Below are 20,225 nucleotides of genomic sequence, written 5' to 3' on the forward strand. Positions count from 1 at the left end.
CGTGTTTTTTTGCAATAAGACAATGGGGAGTCAATGCACCCAAGGGGCAAGGCTTGGCAAGACAAGTGGGAGTCAAATTATGCAGATGGCACCTAGCAAGGGACTGTCATGACATTGAGCAATAAGACAATGGGGAGTCAAATTATGCAGATGGCACGAATTGAGGCTCTTTAAGAGCAACAATTTAAATTGTAAACATATGTTCAATCTATATCATTTTGGATATAAAGACTCTAGCTGAGAGCAACGTCTCTCAATGTAATCATATAATAATAGCTATAATTGCTATTATACCTCTTTGGTTCAATACAAAACTTGGGTCTTATGGCATCATGTCTTTTTTCTATTTATTAAAAGTTTTAAAAATTTTGTGCATATTGCAAGTGACAATGTTATTTTCATGAAATATTTAAGTCTCCTTTCATGGATTTATAAATTTATCACGTCAATAAAAAACGTCAAGGAAAAATATTAAAAATAATTAAATTAACAAATAACTTAGATATAGCTGGAATTTCTAATATAGGATTATTTCAAATTCTTGCATGTTGGTGCAAAAGTATAGATTGAAAAAACAATATTTATATGTGAACATGATAGTGCCACAAAGTGAACTTTTGATTTGGGAAGGAAAAACGTCAAGGAAAAATATTAAAAATAATTAAATTAACAAATAACTTAGATATAGCTAGAATTTCTATTATAGGATTATTTCAAATTCTTGCATGTTGGTACAAAAGTATAGATTGAAAAAATAATATTTTTATGTGAATATGATAGTGCCACAAAGTGAACTTTTGATTTGGGAAGAATATTTTCAGAAAGTAAAATTTTGATTTGGGAAGGATATTTTCACAAAGTAAAGTTTTCATTTGGGAAGGATTTTTGGGCTTCATCCAAAAACAACACAAAAAGTCCAAAATTAATGAAATAGGTGTTTCACATACACAATGGGGGAATACACACAAAGGTGGAGGCTGAAAACAGTTTTCCTCTTCTTAGTTGTGAAAGCCAAAAACTCTCTCTTACAAAAAGGAATAGATGAACCCTATATGTGGGTCTCAAACCAAACTCAACTAACCTAGGTGGCATACTAACTCAGCCACTAACTAGAGTACATAAAGATAGCTATCATCCAGCTATTATTCATGGGTGGTGTACCAACCGCATCTGCAACTAACAAGTCGGTGACATAAATGCACAACAGTCACCCTAGCATATCACGAGTGGAGCTTGATATCTCAACACTCCCCCTCGAGCTCAATCCCAATTCCTGCACACCAAGCAGGTCTCTGAACTTGTGCAGCTTCTCTGTGCCCAATGCCTTCATGAATATGTCAGCTACCTGATCCTCTGTGCTAACATAAACTAGATCAATAAAACCTACTAGAACCTTCTCCCACACATAGTAGTAATGTACCTCAATGTGCTTTGTTCTAGCATGATAGACTGAGTTATTTGCCAAGTGTATACTGCTCATGTTGTCATAATAAATGACAACTGGCCCATCTATAGACTGATGCATATCATAAAGCAGCTTATGCAACCAAGCTACCTCACATGCAGCCATTGTTGCACCCCTGTATTTAGCTTCTGTGCTCGACAAGGCAATTGTAGGCTGTTTCTTGCTGCTCCAAGTGACTGCAGCACTCCCAAAAGAAAAGACGTATCCACTAGTCGATCGTCTATCAAAAATACTATGAGCCCAATCAGCATCAGTTTATCCATGCAACTGTATCTGAACCCTAGTCTCATAAAATAGTCCATACTGCAATGTGGACTTCACATACCTCAGTATGTGTCTAGCAGGGATGTTTTTATCGAAGGTATAGAAATATAGTATTATAATATACTGGCAAAATTTTTCAAAAGTTATTTTTAAAAGTTTCAAAGAATTGGCGAATTATATCTTTTCTTATAATTTTTGTTTCAAAACTTGGCTAAATATTCTAGGGCATTTAAAAAACTTTCAATTTTCACAAATATACTAAAAACTCTGTCTTTTTCGTTTTACATAATTTCAAAATACATGAAATAGTTAGCATTTAGAATACTGTAGAGTATGCAAAACATAAAATTGCTTAAGGATAATGAATATCCTTCAAATCCAATGGGGGAAGAAAATTCTCAAAGTCTAGTTTAAATCGTCCAAAAAAGCTAATTATAGCCTTTTCTTTTACAGCTTGACTTCCAGAGTGCTAATGCTCTATCATACGAAAAGCTACTAACATCATAAGAATAAGAGTATAATCTCAAGCTAAGATCTAAGTTATCATCTAGCTTATTACGAAGCTTATTCTTCAAGTAACCGAGAGTATTAAAACACCTTTCATCCTCAACTGAGCCAAGAATAAAGGTTTGACATGAATTTGCAAGCTTGAAGTACTCAAAAATGTTGTCACAATAAATAACAACTGGCCCATCTGATGCATATCATAAAGCAGCTTATGCAACCAAGCTGCCTCACATGCAGCCATTGTTGCACCCCTGTATTCAGCCTCTGTGCTCGACAAGGCAATTGTAGGATGTTTCTTGCTGCTCTAAGTGACTGCAGCACTCCCAAAAGAAAACACATATCCACTAGTAGATCGTCTATCAGAAATACTACCAGCCCAATCAACATCAGTGTATCCATGCAACTGTATCTGAACCTGTCTCATAAAATAGTCCATACTGCAATGTGGACTTCACATACCTTAGTATGTGTCTAGCCGCATCCAAATACGGTTTCCTTGGAGCCTGCATAAACTGACTTACCAAGCCAACAGCATAGCTCAAATATGGCATGGTCATAGTCATATAAATCAAACTTCGTACTATGCATCTGTACATAGTAGAATCTTCAAAAAGCTCACCTGCATCTGCACTCAGCTTCACATTCTACTCCACAGGAAGTGAAATAGGCTTACAGCCTGTCATCCCATATTTGGATAGCATATCCAATCCATACTGCCTCTGCAAGAGCCATATCCCACTTGTGGATCTAATCACCTCAATGCCCAAGATGTAACACAGCTCTCCCAAATCCTTCATCTCAAACTTCTGCTTCAATAGCATTTTCACATGAAGGATATCTTCATCACTATCACCTGTGATGATTAAATCATCAACATAAATGACAAGCAGCATAATACCTTTGTCTATTTTTCTCACATAAAGTGAGAAATCTGCCGTGGAAATCTGAAAGCAAATAGTGACAAGATATTGTCCTATCTTGTCAGACCATGCTCTGGGTGCTTGCTTCAAGCCATACAAGGCTTTCTTCAACCTACAAACAAACTGAGGATGAACAACATGCACATAATCTGGTGGATACTCCATATAGGCCTCTTCTTGCAAATCACCATGCAAGAAGGCATTCTTTACATCCATTTGATGTAAAGACCATCCCTTCGATGCAGCCATAGCAATGACTGCTCTTATAGTTGCCATCCTTGCAACCGGACTGAATGTTTCTTCATAACCAATGCCATATGTCTATGCATACCCCTTGACAACTAATATTGCCTTGTATCTGCTCACAGAACCATCTGCATTGTGCTTCACCTTATAGACCCACTTGCAGCCAATTGCATTCTTGTCTTTAGGCAAAGGCACCAATTCCCATGTAGCATTTGCTTCCAAGGCATCCATTTCTTCATCCATGACTTTCTCCCATTTTTCTTTTCCCATGGCTTGCTCAAAAGAAGTGGGTTCTGGTTCTTGTATCACTTTAACCATATAGGCATAGTGAATGGCTGTAAATGCATCATATTTTAGCCTATCCACAGGATACTTGACTCTGGTAGACCTATGCAAAATAGGCTCACTACTAAGTGCTCTCAAAACATACCTGGTCTTCCTTATTCCAGGTGTAAGAATAGAAGGAATACCCAACTCATCATCAATGCTATGTTTTGAGCCACTGGATTCACCATCCACATAAGAGTGACCGCATTCACATCAACCATAAGCTGATCTACTTTCTCTTTTCCTTTTCATGATACCTGCATACCACTATCTGCATTACTTTAAGGAGATTCTTTTGATCTTAATCTACCTATCCATGGCAAAGTATGTGAACCACTGCTAGAGGACACTACAGGTCCACTAATATTTTGTGATTGTTGCTGTGAATTCTGTGCAGCATTACCGTTTTGTGCATCTATGTCATCAACCACATTTACTGGTTTATACCAGCTACTCATCTCATCAAAAATAACATCTCTACTTATTGTAAACTTACGAGTAGAAGGGTTATAGCATCTATACCCTTTCTGCTGCAGAGAATAACCAATAAAGATGCACTTCTCAGCTTTTGGATCCAACTTGGATCTCAACTCATCTGGCACATGAACATAGGCAATGAAACCAAAAACTTTCAAATGAGAAATATCTGGTTTCCTACCAGTATACCTCTCCTTTGGTGTCATGCCATGTATTGCTGTAGTGGGAGTCCTATTCATTATGTAGACTGCTGTAGCAACTGCTTCAGCCTAATAAAAGTCTGGCAGGTCTTTTTCGTTGAGCATGGCACAAGGTACCTCTCCAATATGCGTGTTTTTCATTTCTGCAAGTTCACTTTGCTGTGGGGTATGACTGCATGAATATTGCTGCTTTATGCCATGTTCTTGCAGGAATTTTGCAAACTCATTTGAGAGGTACTCTCCCCCTCCATCTGACCTTAGGCATTTTATTTGCAAGCCTATTTCTTTTTTAACCATAGCTTTAAAGGCTTTGAAATGCCCAAGCACTTCACTTTTCTTTTTCATAAAATACACCCAAACTTTTCTGCTGTAGTCATCAATAAAAGTGACAAAATAATGACAGCCTCCAATAGATGTAGCTTTAGTAGTCCACACATCAAAGTGGATTAATTCCAATGGCCTCTTACTCTCTTGAACATGCCTAGGAAATGTTTTCCTTGCCTGTTTTCCAAATTGATAGGCTTCACATATCTTATGCATTTCTGCAACCTTGATTTTGGGCAATCCTGCAACAATATTTTGGGCCTTAATTTAAGTCGTTGTACATTAACATGACCAATGCGTTTATGCCAGATATGAATATCTACAGCTACACCGGTCCCATATGCAAACATTGTTGCACTCAATTCAGGCATGTCTGCATCCAACGTAAACATCCTGCCCTTCTTCTTCCCTTTCTCCATCAAGCGACCTTTATTTTTCATATCCTCAACAAAGCATCCATGAGGATTAAATCTAACCTACAAGCCCTGCTCGACCATTTGACCAATAGAAACCAGGTTCTTGGTGATGTTCGGAACATGAAATACATCAGACAGGTATTTCTTTTTCCTGTCCTACATAGACAATGGAATTTTACCAATCCGCACAATAGGATGTGCAGTATCATCACCAGTCTCCACAAATCCTGGTTTTTCCATTTTCCTTGCATCCTGCATCCATTCTACATGATCTGTCATGTGGTTTGATGCACCTGAGTCAACATACCACACATCATTGCTTTCTTTTGCACTTGTCATAGAATTGGTCATGTGCTACACCATAAACAAATGCTCATTTCTATCATCACCTTGTCTACTAGAGGATGCATAATTGCCTTGCTGCAATTTTCCATTCATAATGTCATTCTACTTTTTGTAGCAGTCTTTAGCCATATGACCCATTTTACCACAATAGTAGCATTCAACATTGATGTTTGCATTTTGGCCTCTCTGCCATCCACCATGACCTCTTTGGCTCCCCCTAACTCTAAGGTTACCACGTCCTCCTCCATAGGACTGGCTTTCTTGAATTTGCTACATATTTTGATTTCTGCCATGGCCTCCAGATTGGCCTGCTCTACCTCTGCCTCTACCTCTTCCAGCATTTGAGTAGAAGACAGTTTCTTTTGAAGTTCTTCCTGAAGAAGATGCACCACCATTTCTCTGCTCTTCAAAAATTAGAAGAGCAATCAACTCCTCAAAATCACGAAAGTTTTCACGGACGGCAATGGATGTTAGGAACTGTGCATAATCCTTTCCTAGACCATTCAAGGTCACAAAAACTAAATCGTCATCTTCCACTAGTGACCCAATGGAAGTAAGTGCATCTGCAATCTTGTTCACCTTCATGTGGTAGTCATTGATGCCAATATTTTCTCTGTGCACATTGTGCAACTCTTGCTTGAGTTGTATTTTCCTGGCTTGCGTATTTGTGCTGTACATTTTTGCCAAAGTATCTCAGCCTCCTTTGGTGTGCTTGCATCTTGAATATGCACAATCATAGAATCTGAAATACTAACAGACAGCTAGTACATAACTTTTCTGGCTCTCTCATGCTAGCCTTTAAATGCCTGCATTTCTTGTTGATTGGGAACATTAGGAAGAATTGGTTCTTCTTCATTTCTTGTAATGAACTCCCAATAGCCTTTTCCCATAAGGAAATTCATCATTCTAAACTTCCATTCTTGGAAGTTGTTCTTGTCAAGCTTTTTAGTGACAATCTGTGAAAGAGAGTCAGATGCCATTACAGAACACTGCAAAATATTCTGTCACTGCAAAAAACACAACTTCTGCCTCATAAGGCAAATCTGCAAAACTGACGAAAGTGGTATTTGACCACACAGTCACTTCCTAGTGATGATTTTGCATCAATAGGCAATAAGAATGATACTGTCACTCCCAATATCTCTGCGCATAGGCATACGATGCAATTTCAGTAGTAACTTTTCACCGACCTGTAGAACAATGGTCGCACAGCCAAAATAGGCCACTTTTCTGAGTGCCTGCAGAAAAACTTCTGCCACTAAAAGGAACCCCAAAATAGCCTCAAATCAGAAAAATAATGTCACCGAGGGCTTTGCCCATACCTGTAGCATATACTACCCTCTTGCCACACCGCAAAGGGCGTCTCAATCTAAGAGTGCACTCTTGCACTTTCCGGTTGTGCTACCTATAGAGATTTTCTCCCAAACTCAAAAAAGCAGAGCAACATTAATCCTCTTACCAAGACACTGTGAACTTGGTTTGCTTCCTTGAGCTCCTTACCACTAACCGAGCTCTGATACCATGTGAAGAGAGAGGGAGAGAGGTAAGGAGTCTCACTTGTAGCTTTCTTACATACACAATGGGGGAATACACACAAAGGTGGAGGCTGAAAACAGTTTTCCTCTTCTTAGTTGTGAAAGCCAAAAACTCTCTCTTACAAAAAGGAATAGATGAACCCTATATGTGGGTCTCAAACCAAACTCAACTAACCTAGGTGGCATACTAATTGAACCACTAACTAGAGTACATAAAGATAGCTGTCATCCAGCTATTATTCATGGGTAGTGTACCAACTGCATCTGCAGCTAACAAGTCGGTGACATAAATGCATAACGGTCACCCTGGCATATCATGAGTGGAGCTCGATATCTCAACATTTTCTTGGTGTCTAACTGCTTTCCCATTGCATTGCACAACAATCCATTTGTTTTCTCAGCCAAGCCATTACATTAGGGATAGTATGGCATGGACATGCTATGATTTATCTTTAGCTTATGCACCACATCTTCAATTAGTTCATTTCTAAAAGAGGTTCCTCCATCAGTGAGAATTTCCAAAGGACAACCAAAGCATGAACAAATTTGATCAAAGAGAAATTTTGCAACTATGCTTGCCTTGCTATTGACTGTGGCCTTGGCCTCTGCCCACCGAGTCACATAATCTGTGGCCACCAATAAATAATGCTTGCCCTAAGATGAGTGAGGGAGTGGTCCCACAAAGTCCAACCCCCACCTCTCAAATGGTCCATATGCTGGAATAGGCTTCAAGGGCCTAGGAATCAATTGTTGCCTTCCAAACTTTTGGCATACTTTACAACTTTGACACCATTCATATACATCCTTATGGAGGTGTGGCCAAAAGTAACTTGCATTAAGAATTCTCCTAGTTGTGCTCGCTGAAGCAAAATGACCGGAGCATTCATGACACATTTCTAGGATTCTCCTAGTCTCCATGGGATGGACCACCCGATGGAGCACCTTGTCTTTTCCCAATTTATAAAGAATGTCATCAACAATAGTATAGGGACAAGCCTTCCTTACCAATCTCTGCTTCTGTTGTGGAGTTAACCCTCGAGGAAACATGCCTTCTTCCACATATTGCTGAACATCTTGTAGTTCTGGCCATCTAGTGTCTACCAAAGAAACCACCCCCCAGTCTTGTACTATAATGGCATGAGTAGCTAGCTCATCTGCCCTTTGATTTTCTTTTCTATTTATATGAACAAACTTGCAAAAATCAAATTGACTACATAGTGCCATAGCCTTTTGATTAAGCTCCTTCAGATGAGGACTTCTTGTCTTGTAATGCCCTTGCATTTGCTTTATAATAAGCTGAGAATCTCCTCTTATTTCCAATTCTTTAACTTGACTTTAAAGACAACCCTCCAAACCAAGAATCAAAGCATTATACTCAGTTGCATTGTTAGTTGTGATACTTGGAAGCTCTTGTCCTCTTGCCCACACCTCTTGACCTTCAAAATTCATCAAGACTATCCCCTCGGCTCCTTGTTGGCGTGAAGGACTAAAAGCCCCATCAAAATACAAGACAAAAGCTATTGTTGGTGTCTCCCTTTCATCATTAATGTCCTCCTTATATTTCTTTTCTTCTCTTAGATCCTGCCGTCCTATGAGCAAATCTACCATAGTGGACCTAGTGGTATTTTTAGTGACAAAAGAGAAAGAGAACTCTTGAAACTCTGACAACCATTTTGCAAATCTCCCCCCAGGATTAGGCTTGTGAACTAGATATGCTAATACAGACTGAGAGGTAAGGAAGAAAAATGGCTAAGGTAATAAATATGAGTGAAACTTTTTGACTGAAAACACCAAAGAGAGGGCTTGCTACTCCATTTCTTCATACCTTGTTTCCACCTCTATAAGTTGTCAGCTGGCATAATGAATGGGTTGCATTCTACCTGCCTCTCCTTTTTGTAGCAATATAGCACCAACTAAATGCAAAGATACACTTGGATTTACATAAAAGTCTTAAGACCATCAGGGGGCTTCAATATTGGGCCCTTACTCATGGCCTCCTTAAGTTGCTGAAAAGACTCTTGTTGCTCCACACCCCATTGGAAAGAAAATCCTTTTCTTATCAACAAGTTCATGGGATGACTATCTCTGCGAAATCATCACAAAAGCATTGATAATACTTGCTCTTTCCTAGAATTCTGTGCACTCCAGTGACACTCTCAGGACTTGGCAATGCCATGATTGCTTGAACCTTGTCAAGATCCATTTGCAAGCCTTCTTCAAACACAACATGCCCGAGGATTACCAAAAAGCGAGCGGAGAAAAGCGAGCAGCCCCAAATAAGCGAGCAAGATTAAATAGGTTTCAAGCGAGCGAGAACCTCATCCAGCATCTTATTCCTCTCAATATCATTGGAACAATTAATGTGATCATAAGCAAATTAAACATATTCCAACAATGAAGTCATGCCTAAAACTCACAATTAACTTTTCTTTCATCCCCATACTATCAATTTGAGTCGTTGTGGAGAGGTAGAGACACAACAATACATAAAATTTGCGATAAAAAAAGCAAACACTACTCAAATTGAACATCCACACAGCAAGATAATGATAGATCACAAGGTAGAATATATGACTGAAAATATGTAAACATGATCATGTGCAACATATACATATCATGTCTTTTATGCTTGCAGAAGATCATCCATACATTCGATCCAAAAACATGGAAATAGAACTAACTATGTCAAAAGAAAAAAAACACATTTTCATCATAAGGATTAATTTTGCTTAGTGAAAATACCTATGTAATCTGGACAATACCATGCTTTAAAAAACTTAGGGAGCCAAAAAAGGATTTTAGCCCTCCATACTTCTATTATGACCAATGTCTAAATGATAGTTCTATCGGAACTAGAAATGAATGCATCTAACCACTATGTTGAGTGCTCATCCAGTATCATGTAGACTATTATGTTAAACTCAATACGTGACCACAAACTCAAGCATAAGAGCAGCATGATTCAAGTGAAATAATTGGCAAAGACACTCTGTAACTAGTATCCTACTGCATCTAATGGAAAATATGCACCAGGCATTAACAAGCTTCTATTTCCACCCGTATAAGCAAACTCGTATCTGTAGTATGAAAAACTTTAAGGAAAACATTGCACTTAATGCATCAAATAAGCCAATGACTACTCATCATGCACAATCGAACAATCATCAAGGAAAGTCTAGTCAAGCAAGTTGAAGCAAAAAACCAAATATCTATTCGGATCTATGCCGTGGTGTATCCGCCAACCATGAGTAGCAAAAGAACCTATGAAAAAAGCAAAATAGGGATTATGCCACTCTACCATGATCACTTCCATGCTACAAATAAGGGAATACATAGTCATTTTAGGGTACTTTTAGGGTTCATTCCCAACCACTAAAAAGAGAGCCAATGCTATCTATTTGTATTCATAAAATATTTATGAACATTATCATGTTCAATATAAGGATAGGAGCCAGCTCAATGGGTAGTCTTAAACAAATATAAATACTATTCGAATTTTAACCTTATGCAAAAGCTTTTTTTTTAACACAAAGTAAAACTTGATTATACATATAGATGGGAATCAGGTCACCATTGTAAGCATGTATTTAGTAATTAAGTTGAAAATATTCCCTTAGAAAAATAGCTCAATCAACATAGTACCCATATTATATATCCAAAATATACAAGATCTCATTCATACCATTAGATTGTTTTCATCACTTGTCATGAGTACTAACCTCAATTGGCATTATGTATTTGGGTCAAAATAGTTTTTAGTATAGGATATAATGGAGCAATACATTTATGTAATATCTAGTGATCATAGTTTCTAATATAGGATAAAATGGAGCATAGAGTAATGTTGTCATTCAAAAATGATAATATACCTTCGTTGACCATATACAAGTATCATGCATTCATAAAAAAATTTAGTCATAAACTGCAATATAATGTGCCCATAATGCATGTACATTAAATCTTCACATGCTAGAATGTGAGAAAGGGAATAATTTAACTATGAAATCAGGGATCAATGTAGGAAATGGTCTTCTATGCACACATATATGCTAAGGGTCCATCTAATACAATATTGGAAATTGATGTGAGTATAAGTGTATGCATCCATCGGTGATGTATATGAGTGTATGCATCCATTTGTGATGTATATTGTTGTACTAATCCATGGTGCTTTACGGCTTGAGTTGTTTGTAGCGCAATTAATCACAACAATGTTGTATTTTTTAAAAGAAAAATGCCATAAAAATTTCATGCTGCAAAACACACACAAAAAAATGGCATTTGTAGCATTAATCCAAGCATTTCCTACAAGCAATCTCCATCCCTTCCTGCTTACTCTTTCGGCCACCTCCACCCTCTTGTTGCCCTTCAAGGCTGCCTCTTGCCTCCTCGCCTCCTTGCTTCCTCACCTCCTCACCTCCTTGCTTCTTTGCCTTCTCACCTCCTTGCATCATGCTTATTGCTGGCAATTCCAAGGCTGTCCCTCCCCTCATTGGCCAGCTCCTCTACTCCTCACGTCATCCTTCTCCTCATTTTGGTGTCTCCAATGAATAGCTTGGGGGTCTTGTTTTTGGAGGGGGGAAGCATAAGAATGGCAACACCTTAATGCGCTGTCATTGTTCATGCTTTTGCCACCCAAAAACAAGACCTGCAAAGCCCTTGCTTAAGCTTGAATGAGCCTCTTGATTTTGGGCGTGTTAAGCCATTTTTGACCATTATACCCCCAAAATCAAGAGGCTCATTCAAGCTTAAGCAAGGGCTTTGCAAGCATTGCAAGTCTAGTAAATGAAATCAATCAGATTAGGAATTGGCAAACTCAATTTGGGAATGGTCAGAAATACTTTGTCTTTGAATAATGCCTTGGATCATGGGATGGGGTCCCATGAACTTGCTGCCTATGATGATGAATGGTTCTGCCCTCGACTAAAGGTGACGTGTGTAGTAGTAAAAGGATAGCCCTCATGGAATCTCTAAGGGGTCTTGATTTTGGCCATGATTTGCACATTCTAGCACTTGAGCCATACATCAATTTCAAACACTTGAGGCATATAGTGGCTTTGCCCATGCAATGTTTCCAGCTGCAATCCAAGCATCAAGCAATCTCATATTCTGTATCTAGAGACATCATGAGGGATAGAGCCTCTTTTTGGTAGTCTCACTAGCAATATGTATTGAAAAAAAATGTATTCAATTATTATATTCTTCCTTGCTATATGAATGCTCTTAATGCATCCAAATTGTAGAACTACTTCAATACTACTTCTTAGTTATATTGTATAATAACCTCCATATGTATGCTCGTGAGACAACAAAAAAGAGACCTGGAAACCAAAAAATGATAGCACATTGATGCGCTACCATTTTTGGGCTACTAGGCCTCTTTTTTAATGTCTCCTGAACATAAGAACAAGCACTTGTGTTCCTTACCTTTCTTTCCAATGGGGGTCTTGATTTTGGGGGTGTATGCCAAAAATTGATAAACAACATTATTTGATGCATATAGTTTTATTAAATCGATAAAATAGGCATGAAAACATCTAAATTGGCTCTTGCCATTTGATTTTATGTATGACATGACCCCATTTGGATTTGTAATTCCAAAGATACGAGGTCTTACTTTTAGGGCTTGAATGCCTAAAATAGGCAGTGCGTCAATGCGCTGCCTATTTTATACATTTAAGCCTCAAAAGTAGGACCAAATGAGGTCCTACTTTTGAGGCCTAAATGCATGAAATAGGCAGCACATTGACAAGCTACCTATTTCAGGAATTCAGGTCCTAAAAGTAGGACCCCGTATCTTTGGACTTACAAATCCCAATGGGATCATGTCCTATATCAAATCGAACGACAAGAGCCAATTTAGATGTTTTTCATGCCTATTTTCTCCATCAATCAAAACTGTATGCATCAATATATACATCAAGATATAAATCAATATATGCATCAATATATACATATGTATGTATGTATGTTGTCTCATGAGCATAAGAACAAGCACTTGTGTTCCTTGCCTTTCTTTGCAATGGGGGTCTTGATTTTGGGAGGGGTATGCCAACAATTGATCAACAACATTATTTGATGAATATAGTTTTAGTTGATGGAGAAAATGGACATGAAAACCATCTAAATCGGATCTTGCCATTCGATTTGATATATGACATGACCCCATTCGGATATGCAAGTCCAAAGATACGGGGTGCTACTTTTAGGGTCTGAATGCCGAAAATAGGCAACGCATTAACGCGCTGCCTATTTCATGCATTTAGGCCTCAAAAGTAGGACCCCATTGGCAACACAATGGGGTCCTACTTTTGAGGCCTAAATGCATGAAATAGGCAGCGCGTTAACGTGCTGCCTATTTCAGGCATTCAAGCCCTAAAAGTAGGGCCCTGTATCTTTGGACTTACAAATCCAAATGGGGTCAGTCATATATCAAATCAAATGGCAAGAGCCAATTTAGATGATTTTCATGTCCATTTTCTCCATATATCAAAATTCTATGCATCAATATATACATCAATATATACATATATGCATCAACATATACATACATACATACATACATACATACATACATACATATATATATATATATATATATATATATATATGTATGTATGTATGTACATGCATATATATACATACATACATACATACAAACATCAAAAGTAAGACCCCATTGGTTTCCCATGTCATGCATTTTATTTTCTCATGAGCTTATGAACAAGCACTTGTGTTCTTTACCTTTCTTTGCAATGGGGGTCTTGATTTTGGGGGGTATGCCAAAAATTGATCAACAACATTATTTGATGAATATAGTTTTAGTTGATGGAGAAAATGGACATGAAAACCATCTAAATTGGATCTTGCCATTCGATTTGATATATGACATGACCCCATTTGGATTTGCAAGTCCAAAGATACGGGGTCCTACTTTTAGGGCCTGAATGCATGAAATAGGCAGCGCGTTAACGCGCTGCCTATTTCATGCATTCAGGCCCTAAAAGTAGGACCCCGTATCTTTGGACTTGCAAATCCAAATGGGGTCATGTCATATATCAAATCAAACGGCAAGAGCCAATTTAGCTGATTTTCATGTCCATTTTCTCCATATATCAAAATTGTATGCATCAATATATACATATATGCATCAACATATACATAAATACATATATATATATATATATATATATGTATGTATGTACACGCATATACATACATACATACATACATACAAACATCAAAAGTAAGACCCCATTGGTTTCCCATGTCATGTATTTTGTTGTCTCATGAGCATAAGAACAAGCACTTGTGTTCTTTACCTTTCTTTGCAATGGGGGTCTTGATTATGGGGGGGTATGCCAAAAATTGATCAACAACATTATTTGATGAATATAGTTTTAGTTGATGGAGAAAATGGACATGAAAACCATCTAAACTGGATCTTGCCATTCGATTTGATATATGACATGACCCCATTTGGATATGCAAGTCCAAAGATACGGGGTGCTACTTTTAGGGTCTGAATGCCTAAAATAGGCAGCGTGTTAACGCGCTGCCTATTTCATGCATTTAGGCCTCAAAAGTAGGACCCCATTGGCAACACAATGGGGTCCTACTTTTGAGGCCTAAATGCATGAAATAGGCAGCGTGTTAACGCGCTGCCTATTTCAGGCATTCAGGCCCTAAAAGTAGGGCCCCGTATCTTTGGACTTACAAATCCAAATAGGGTCATGTCATATATCAAATCAAACGGCAAGAGCCAATTTAGATGATTTTCATGTCCATTTTCTCCATATATCAAAATTGTATGCATCAATATATACATATATGCATCAACATATACATACATACATACATACATACATATATATATATATCTGTGTGTGTGTGTGTGTGTGTATGTATGTATGTATGTACATGCATATACATACATACATACATACATACAAACATCAAAAGTAAGACCCCATTGGTTTCCCATGTCATGCATTTTGTTGTCTCATGAGCATAAGAACAAGCACTTGTGTTCTTTACCTTTACATGCATATACATACATACATACATACATACACACACACACACACATACATACATACATACATACATACATATACACACACACACACACACACACACACACACACACACACACACACACATATATATATATAGACACACACACACACACACACACACACACAGAGATATATATATATACACATATATATATATGTATGTATGTATGTATGTATGTATGTACATACACATATATATACATACATACATACAAACATCAAAAGTAAGACCCCATTGGTTGCCTATGTCATGCATTTTGTTGTCTCATGAGCATAAGAACAAGCACTTGTGTTCCTTACCTTTCTTTGCAATGGGGGTCTTGATTTTGGTGGGGTATGCCAAAAATTGATCAACAACATTATTTGATGCATATAGTTTTAGTAGTTTTAGTACACATACATACATATGTGTGTGTGTGTGTACATACATACATGGATGCATGCATGCATGCATACATACATACATACATATTGATGCATATAGTTTTACTAAATGGGGAAAATAAGCCCCACTCCGATTTTTGTGGAGAGACACAACTAGACAAATAGAGCAAGTCCAAGGGGTCGCTAGGGACACCCCCCGGCAAATGGAGATGCCCAATATGCAATTTTAGCACCAATTTTGGGATGTAAGCTACATAGTCATGTCCAAAAAAAGTTGTCAATTCTTGCATTAAATGTAGGGTGGTGAATATATCCTATTCCGTCATGGGGCCGGAGAAGACGGAGGCCAAAAATTGAACCTCCAAAAAGACTTCTTTTACCGGTCTATGGGGACCAGCTCTTACTAGTGTTGAGAGTGGACAAGATAACTACCATTGGTGTGATATGGGAATCTCCCAGTCTGCAATTTTAGCACCAATTTTGGGATGTAAACTACATAGTCAGGTCCAAAAAAGTTGTGTCAATTCTTGCATTAAATGTAGGGTGATGAATATATCCTATTTCATCATGGGGCCTGTAGAAGACGGAGGGAAAAAATTGAACCTCCAAAAAGACTTCTTTTACCGGTCTATGGGGCCTAGCTCTTACTAGCATTGAGAATGGACAAGATAGCTACCGCTGGTGTGATATGGGAATCTCCAAGTCTCAAGTTTTGGGGTACATGAAATTAGATCATGCTAACAGTAACTCTAGGAGGTTCCAAAGGCAGGCAACATTCTTCATCATAGCTAACTCAAGTGCAAGGTAGTGAAAATGCCAGGAGAGTTGCTGGGTAGCATTGATTTTGGGAAGGGATATGATGATACTTTGTTGTGTTATGTAGGATATTAATTTCCATTAAATTTGGGACATGTTAGATATAACTTCATAAAATCCTAAGTCATGAAATTAATACATTACAAGTTCAAGCATAAATAATAGTTGTGAAGTTAATGCATTAAATATTCAAGCCTAAAGAAGAATTAATCAAGACCTAATGCACCATACCAGAGACTTTGGCCTTACCCTCATTCCATAGACTTGCCAACGTAAGGCCAAAATTTTCATTCTTAAGAATATGTGGAAAGACCTTACATTTGGCCCACTTTTGGCGAAAAAATTTCATTCTAAAGAATAGGTGGAGTGAAATTGTGTTTGATAAATACAAATCAATGCTCAAGTTTGGACATAAATAAAGGTATCCTTTTGAAGATATCGGAATACATGAGAGAAATAATATTGAAGATACATGAATTTTTAGACATACTATTAAAGACAAATGAACATATAATGGATGAAATCCTATTGATGATACATGAATTTTCAATAGAACTGTTATTCAAAAGATTTGATGGATTGAATGTAGCTTTACTACATTATCCCTTTTACAAGGGTGTTTGAGTTTGAGGCTTGAAACATAAGAATGAATTTGTTTTGAAGCCTAGTGGTTTGTTAAGGATATGTGAAACTTAAAGTAAAAGTACTTACAATGGAAGGGATTATATCAAGATCCTATTGAGGACATGTGAACATATAGTAGAATAATTCTACATAAAATTAGTGGATCAAACTTAATGGCTCAAAAGCAAAAAAGGATGATGGTGCAACCTAGGGGCTACTCTACGGCACTATGGCAGCAATCTTTGTAGTTACTATCAAAGGTAGTGTAACTTTTTTGTCAAGGAAAGAGACGCAAACCACTCCACATGCCCTAGATCTGTATGACCTAGGTTGCACCGACTTGTTTCTTTCATGGATAAAAAGTGACCCTTAGGTGATGCTATAGCACTCCCTTTTTTGGTCCATTATTATAGCACAATTGGGGCCTTTTGACCTAATACTAGCTACCCATCAAATATTTGTTGTAGATGTTAGGGGTAATTACCAAACTACTAATGGTAGTTTTATCACCACCATTAGTAATTTTATTTTAGTGTTCCTTAATAGTAGTTCTCCTACTACTACATACAATATTACCAATAGTAGTCCTAATCCCAATGATAGTACACATAATATTATTACGACCGTCCAACTTTAATCATCATTATATCTATGAATACATATATATAGGTCTATCTATATCTATACCTATTTATTCCTCATCCAATATGTTTGCATTTATTTTTGGTGCTTTGCTTACTTTGAAACTAAAGATAATGTGATTTCATTATTGTTAGCATTCTTGTCAAACATGAGAAGCTGGAATGCATAAGAGTTGGGAGGCACATTATAATTTCTGTGCAGATTTGAGCCATTGAATAGCCTATTGATTCAGATTGTTTTCTTTCTTATTAAATCCTTAATTTGGTTATTTCACACCGAACATCACCATACCAATTCATATTTTTTTTGTTCTAGTAATGTCCTATCGCAGCATAGTCTAGGGTTGATCAAACAAGATAAATGGGTGCTCACATTTAATATATTTTTGAGAGTCAAAGGATAGTGGCTGTAGACTACAAAATCATCACTTTGAATAAATTTGGCAAGATTCTTCTGATAGAAGGAATAATTTCTATTGCACTAACGATGAAAGAAAATTATCAAAAGGCTAATACAAGGCTCAAAATCACACTGGTGCTACTAGGCTTAATAGTCGTAGGCTAGTAGTAGTACTAGTGTATTTACTAAGTAGTGTGCATGCCTCTCCTCATTAAAATTCATAGTCTTCAAAAATATATAATACATAAGTCAAAATATTCTAATTAGTTTTATCATCCTAATGTTGAAACTGACTTAAATTCATAGTCTTCAAAAAGGTATAATACATACGTCAAAATATTCCAATTAGTTTTATTGTCCTCATGTTGAAACTGACTTTCTCTTCCTTCGTCTCCTATGAGCTTCAAACCTTTAATCCATTAATCTCTCAAATAGTAAGAATGGTCTTGTATTAAGAGGCGATGATATCTAAAGTGATCTACAAAAACTAAGAATGGTCTTATATTAAGAGGTGATGATATCTCAAGTGTTATACAAACCGTAAGAATGGTTTTGTATTAAAAGGTGATGATATCTCAAGTGTTCTACAAATAGTAAGAATGGTTCAAGTGTTCTACAAAAGTATAAGGTACCTCTTAGTGGCTGAAGGGAAGGAGTGATGATATCTCAAGTGTTCTACAAATAGTAAGAATGGTCTTGTATTAAGAGGTGATGATATCTCAAGTGTTCTACAAATAGTAATAATGGTTTTGTATTAGGAGGTGATGATATCTCAAGTGTTCTATAAAACTATTAGATACCTCTTAGTGGTTGAAGGGAAGGGGTTGGAAGTATGGGCAAAATCTCTAGGAACTACAGGATGGTTGCAAGAACAATTTCGAATGTCATAAATGACACTTGGGTTTTTCAACATACGGGTGAACTATTTTAAAACATTTTCTTTCATGTTTGATAACACTTTTAATAAGAAGAACCATTTTGAATGTCATAAGTGCTGATGCAATCCCATGCTATGAAGTCTACAGACAGCTTTTTTTCCCCGCATATGGGTGAAGTGATGTTTATGTTACTAAGTTCAACATATCAAGCAACACATTTGTTTTGATTATTGAAGGACTTTGATAATAAGACCCATTTCAAATGCAAAAGAATTGTTGTATCAGTAATGGAATCCGCTTTGGAGTGGAAATTCGGTTTCTTTCAAACCCACATACTATTGTTGCATAATGTGAGTATGGCTCCAATTGGAAGTTAAGGTAGACTATAATTCGCAATATTGGTATAGTTACACATAGTAACATACGTTTTATTTTCGAGAATCTTCCCAAATAGTGGTTTCCACAAAGCTATGTTGAGTACCTCGATAAGGAAATTGTGGAAAAGCTCGCTCGCTTTTTTGGGCCCGCTCGCTTTTCCTCGCTCGCTCTATCGACTGCCTCAACATGCCCCAATAAGACTACTTTTGTTTGAGCCAAATGACACTTGCTAGAATTTAGACACCCTTTTGCTTCATCAACTAGCTAAGGCCATCTTTAACTTCTCCATGTGATCTATGTGCTAAGAATAAATGCAAAAATTATCCAAAAACACCCTTATGAACTTTCCCAAGTAAGGCTTGAGCACTTGACTCATGAACCTTTGAAATGTAGCTGGTGCATTGGTCAACCCAAAAGGCATCATTTTGTAGCAAAAATTCCCCAAGGTGTGACAAATGATGTTTTCTTTTGATCTTCCTCCCAAATACGAATTTGAAAGTACCCAAAATACCCATCACATACAGAATACATCTCATGCCCTGCCACTTGGTCTAGTATTTCATCTTAGAATGGCAAAGGAAAATGATCCCTCTTAGTGCATGCATTCAAAGGATGAAAGTCCACACAAACCCACCACTTATTTCCTTTCTTTGGTGTGACAACTACAGGAGATATCCATTCTGAATCATCGATAGGAAAGATGAATCCCGCCTCAAGTAGTTGTGTCACCTCTTTCTTTAGTGCCTCAGCTTGGATCACCCCCAATCGCCTTAAGCGTTGCACAACTGGCTTGCTTTCTGGCTTCAACTCAATCTTGTGCTCCACAAGAGAGACTGGTCGAACCTGTGAATAGCTTGTTGCAAAGAGACATGGAAAATCATCTAACATATCCAAGTATTGGAGCTTCTCACTACCTGATAGAGAATCACCAAGAAGCTCTTCATTGCATTGGTGTCATTTAGTGTGCTCCACATCCTCCACATGAAATGTCTCTATAGGA

The sequence above is a fragment of the Dipteris shenzhenensis genome, chromosome 31 (assembly GCF_047967505.1).
Source record: "Dipteris shenzhenensis isolate YYH24624 ecotype China chromosome 31, Dip_SZ_1.0, whole genome shotgun sequence".
In the NCBI taxonomy this organism is placed as follows: domain Eukaryota; kingdom Viridiplantae; phylum Streptophyta; class Polypodiopsida; order Gleicheniales; family Dipteridaceae; genus Dipteris; species Dipteris shenzhenensis.